Source organism: Phocoena phocoena, chromosome 4 (genome assembly GCF_963924675.1).
Source record: "Phocoena phocoena chromosome 4, mPhoPho1.1, whole genome shotgun sequence".
NCBI lineage: Eukaryota > Metazoa > Chordata > Mammalia > Artiodactyla > Phocoenidae > Phocoena > Phocoena phocoena.
In genome coordinates, this window is record NC_089222.1 from 110999049 (window position 1) to 111004804 (window position 5756).

Here is a 5756-nt window from a genome sequence, read left to right on the forward strand (position 1 = left end):
GATGTCATGGGGGGCTTTGAATTACAATGCCACAAGCCAAAGAACACCAAAGATTGCCAGCAAACCACCAGGAACTAGGAGACAGGCATGGAACAGTTCCTCCCTCATAGTCATTGGAAGGAAGCAATCCTAGCCTCCAGAGAGGTGAGACAATAAATTTCCATTGCTTAATCCATATAGTTTGTAGTATTTTGTTATGGCAGCCCTATGAAACTAATACAAGTGACCACAACTATCTCCTCTGAGAGGATATAACACTGTTACTCCACAGTACAAACCAGCCCTTCCAATCAATGTGGTCACTTCCTATGTCTTCTAGGATGGTCTTCTAGGACGTTCTTCCAGATAAGGGACAAACATTCTTATTGTCCCTTCTGATGGTAGCTTCAAAAGATGGGTGCATCAAAACTGGAACAGGTCCCAACCTGGAAATGCAGTGGTTATGGTCTAAAGACTTTCAGAGTGCTGTTTTTGGAAGATGTGTTATTCTATGTTAACACTATAAAATTCTAAACAGTCAGTTTAACATGACCAAAAACTGAATTATTGTTCACAATTTTCTGTGTATTCTGGGTAGGACTGATTCGTGATTACCATCAACAAAGCACAGTAACAATCTTTAAGAGAGTCATCAGGAGCCAGCTTTCATGGGCAGCATGATAGATGATCAACATAATGAGTAATGATGAAACCCTAGAATTATGTAAATATTAGGAAAATGTAGAGGCCAAAAAGTCTGTATAGTTTCAGTAAAGACAAATTCTGTATTGAATATAGGGCCATGGAACAGTGAGTAATAGCAGAGTCTATTTTTCTTGTGATGAGAGATATAAAATTAGCCAGTGCTGTAGAAGAATACTTGTGTTCCTGCCTAATTCATAGATTGAAATCTAATCCCCAAGGTGATGATGTTTGGCAGTGGACTTTTGGGATGTGATTAGGTCATGAGGATGGAGTCCTTGTGAATGGAATTAGTGCCCTTATTAGGAATCCAAGAGCTCTCCTTCCACCCTTCATTCATGTGAGGACACAGGGAGAATACAGCCATCTATAAACCAGGAAGTGAGCTCTTACCAGACACTGAATTACTGGTGCCTTGATCTTGGATTATCTAGCCTCGAGAACTATAAGAAATAAATGTTCATTGTTTAAGCTACCCAGTATATGGTACTTTCGTTAGAGCAACCCAAATGGACTAAAATAACCAGATATGACACATTTACAAGTAAAGAATGCAGAGGGATGATTCCTGGAACTGAATAAGAAGAGATGATACTAGATACTAATAAGAATATTCATGTCCACAGACTGGAGAATGAATGTGTGAGTACCTCTTTTATATCCATTATTCTAAATCTTCATTGATAAATCACTACTTTTTACAAGGGCTCACAGATTTTGCATCATGTTTTTTAACCAGCCTGTTTATATAGCAAAAGGGGTTAGAAGTGAGGGTTGGTAGTAAGCAATGGGTGGGGAGAGCATTTCTCCAGAAAGAGGACCAGGGTTTTATGTTACAAGACCAAGATAGATCACAAGAACCAGTGATCCTTTGAAAATTATTCCCAGATCTCCTTGGCTGCCCTCATATCCATTCCTTACCCTTCCCCTGATCTTCACTGAACTGCAAGGCACCTGACATGTGCCAGCTTAGTATTTCTAACTCTAGTGTCATTTGTTGGTTGCAAACTAGGATTTATCATTGGGAAACACTGGTGGAAAACTGGAGGATTGATGACAGAATTCAGGATATTGCTGTCACAGTTTCAGCCTTAGAAGGCTTTCTGGCCAAGGCTGTTGCTTCTCTGTGGTTTCAGCTCCCACTGGGTAAGTCCACTGTGTGCTTGTTCCACTGTCCCCAGGGCTCTAATGAGAATTCTATGAGACTTCTCCACTCAGCTTCTCTCTAGCTTAAGGGTAATAGTGTCTTGCTAAACAATAACCTGAAATGCAAATCTCTGGAGGACCTCAAAGTGTTTCAGACACCAGCTATTGATTATGCAAATAACCAATGCCCTGAATAAATCTTACTATAAATATTTGTGACAATTGCCTTATTTACCTACACCAGTAATATTTATCTACTTCAGCAGTGCCTTCATTTCCCATGTGGCACACCAACTGTGGCAAATCAAGTGCTGTTTCTGGATTTCTTTACAAGCTTTCTTTTAATTCTACCATTTCCCCACCCATGGTCCTGAGTATGGCATGAGCAGTACAAAAGTCCCACTTGAAGGTGGTATCCTCTGGAAAAATGTAAATGTAAACAAGACCCAGGACAACACAAAAGGCTCTTGTAACCAGCCCCAGCTGCCCAGAATATGCAGCCTCCACATACACATGACAAGGCAGCTTTAACAGTCTCCTTTTCACTTGTACTAATGACGGTTGAAAACTGGTGGGAGAATTTCACCTCAGAGCTGATGTTTTCTGTCAGTTGGCTCTGTATTTTACTACCTTTCTTTTAGAGATGGGGCCTGAAGTGAATGAATATTGGTCTCCTTTTAAGAAAGACACCAGTAGCACTATTCTTTCTACCTAAGTGTGTTTGGGTCTTGGGATAAAAAAGGTTGATTGGTGACTCCCATCAAAGGCACTCCTGTCTGTATGTCATAGGCAGTTAAAATGGTGAGGCACTTAAGTTCATAGGGGAAGATTCCTTGGTTGGCTTTAATGGGTTAGACCACTAATGATTGATGCATCTGCTATGGTGTAGATGGACATCCTACACTTAGAGTAGTACACTGCCAAGGTTTACTCCAAACAAAGTATTAGGCCAGTCAGAAAAAAAATGGCAATACACTGGCTAGTGTTTGGATGCTGTATAAATTGAAAAGGAAGTGTTTGTTGCAGGGGTAAATTTCCCTGCCATGGTTAGTTCTGGAGGGAGTTCTTCTCTGGCTACTGGAACCCTTATTATGCCAAAATAAAACAACAGAATTTTTTTTCTTCATTCATTTCCTGAGACAGAAATATTTGCAAAACTACACACAATTTATGGGTGTGTCTTCCAGTCTATTTCTAAATAGTAGAAAAATACAGCTTTTCTCTGTAAATATAAGAAAAAATCAAGGAGAAATGATAAAATTCATTAATTCTAAGTTTAGAAAGAGAATCAAATAGGAACAAATACCTCTTATACTATCAGGAAAACACTTCTGAAATTTTCTAATTCACATTCCAAATAATATTTCCTCTCTGAAACAAGAAAAGCCAGCTATAAAGGATGATAAAATAACACTGTGGTGAGCAATTACTTTTCACTCTCCCTCTCCTATCCTTTATTGTAGGGACAGTGGCTAAAATGGATGGTCAATTGCTCCAGCTTTGAAAGCATTTTGTACTTTTCAGTGCCAAACTGTGTTAGTTATTTTCTGTTGTGCTGCTCAAAGATGAAACATTCTGTACCTGTGCAGGCTTTGTTTGGTTTCTTGTTTTGTGTTGTTTTGTTTTGGTTTTGTTTCAGGGTCAAATGATGGTGGTGGGACAGATCCTTCCAAAATTAATGTGTTTTCACAGCACATTGTGTTGCTGCTTGTAGCACCCCAGGGTTTCACAGCCTTCTTCTTTCATATTCAGTGGTTTAATGATACAGTTTTGCAGTTCTGTATATCACAGTTCTTTAATTCAGCAATTGAAGTCACTCATAAATAATGATTGGCATAGGATGGAGAATGTCTGTTCAATATTAAAATGATCTCAACTTCAGATCTCTGAAAATTGCTGATGATATGGCTGTCTTGACCAAAATCTGAAGTTTTATTTTTCAAACATAGTTTCTATGAACAATCTGGTTGTGAAGACAATATTCTTTTCTTTATAAATCAGTACATATATGAGATATTTTTCTGTGTCAACAGTCAGTGGCTATAAGGTGTATTTTACCTTTAAGAACTTCAGGGAGTAGTTATTCTGTCTTGTCTTTGTTCTCTACAAGAAAACTGTGTTCAAACTGAAGTCCCAGTAATGAAAGGGTTTTTTTATGTTTCAGAGAGGCCATTTTCAGGAGGCATCACAAAGGTAAACCGTTCTTAAGTCATTGAATCCTGTAAGAAACTAACCCTAGAACCTGAGATGGACATTCTTATGCTCAGCTTCTCAATGATTTTTTTCTGGCTGCTTATTAGAATTCAACTAATCTATCAGCAAGTACCCATCGAGCTCCAACAAACGCAAAACTAGGCTCAGTAATGTAGAGAATATAAAGGAAATGTCAGCTTTAATTCTAGCTCTTAAGTAGTCTATGAGAGTTCTCTTAACTGACTTCCTCACTCTTTTATCACTTCTTTAGACAAAATTGTTTCATAGATGGCGAAGACTACATGTTTGGAAGTATCAACGTTTCTCGCCTAATTCTGGAAACTCTGAAGTTTCAGTTTCAGGCAGGTACTGATAACTAAATTTACATGAGTTCTTAATTTTTAGAGTTGATGAGTGGTTTGCAGAATATGTCTAAATACTGTCAACTTTCTTGTCACAGTTTCTTGCCTTTAACCACTTTGTTACTACTACACAATGTAACCTAACAATTTAAAGTAATGAATCTCATCCCCATAACTGAGAATCATAAAAGACTGTGTTTTCTGGGCTTCCCTGGTGGCGCAGTGGTTGAGAGTCCGCCTGCCGATGCAAGGGACATGGGTTCGTGCCCCAGACCTGGAAGATCCCACATGCCGCGGAGCGGCTAGGCCCGTGAGCCATGGCCGCTGGGCCTCCGCGTCCGGAGCCTGTGCTCCGCAACAGGAGAGGCCACAACAGTGAGAGGCCCGCTTACCGCAAAAAAAAAAAAAAAAAAAAAAAAAGACTGTGATTTCCAGTTGCTTAAAGAAGAATACGGGTGTATAAATTGGTGGAATCTCTATTTATCATAAGAACAAGCATTAAAAGTAATTGATACATTTTGTTATAAAATGTACATCATTCAGAGAATTTAGATTTTTATCTCTACTTTGACACAGATTGTAAGGAGTTCTGGAGTTTCCCATTTATATCTGTACCCTCAGTTAGGTGGAAGACATGCCAGCAGATATATTGGTTAAATAAATTATGATATATAGTTGATGGAATATCTCTGTAGCAATTATTTAGAATGTGCCGGATGCTGACTGATGACATAATATCATGTACATGTTTATGGTAGGCAGAATAATTACCCCTCAAACTTGTCTATATCCTAATCCCTGGAACCTGTGAATACGTTACCTTACACGGCAAAGGGGACTTTGCATATGATCTTGAGATAGGAAGATAATTCTGAATTATTCATGTGGGCCCAATGTAATCACTAGGGCTTTTACAAGAGCAAGAAGGATGCAGGAGAGTCAGAGAAGATGTGACAATTAAGCAGATCTTGCTTAATGAGTGATTCAGCCATTAGCCAAGGAACCTGAGCAGCCTCCAGAAGCTGGAAAAGGAAGGAATAGATTCTTCCCTAGAATCTCCAGAAGGAACTCAGTGGTACTAAGACTATGATTTTAGTCCCATATGACCCATTTTTAGACTTCTGAACTCCAAGTTATAAGATAATATTTGTGTTGCTGTAAGCCACTAAGTTAGTGGTAATTTGTTACAGCAACAACAGAAAATTAATACATTTTTTGAGTTTAAAAAATCATATTAGAAATTTTAGTTCAAGTTAGCAGAAGGAGCAACCTTATCTGCCCTCTAGTTCCCCCTAAATCTTATTGTCATGAAGTACAAAACGTTAAAATCTGTAATAGTGACGAGTATGGTGTTCATAGCAGAGATGGGTCATT

General features: G+C 38.7%; 1 pseudogene; it reads right to left on the bottom strand.

Moving 5' to 3' along the window:
• Nucleotides 1-2058: 2058 nt before the first annotated feature.
• Nucleotides 2059-4157, bottom strand: LOC136122076 (inositol polyphosphate 1-phosphatase pseudogene; annotated as a pseudogene).
• Nucleotides 4158-5756: the final 1599 nt, after the last annotated feature.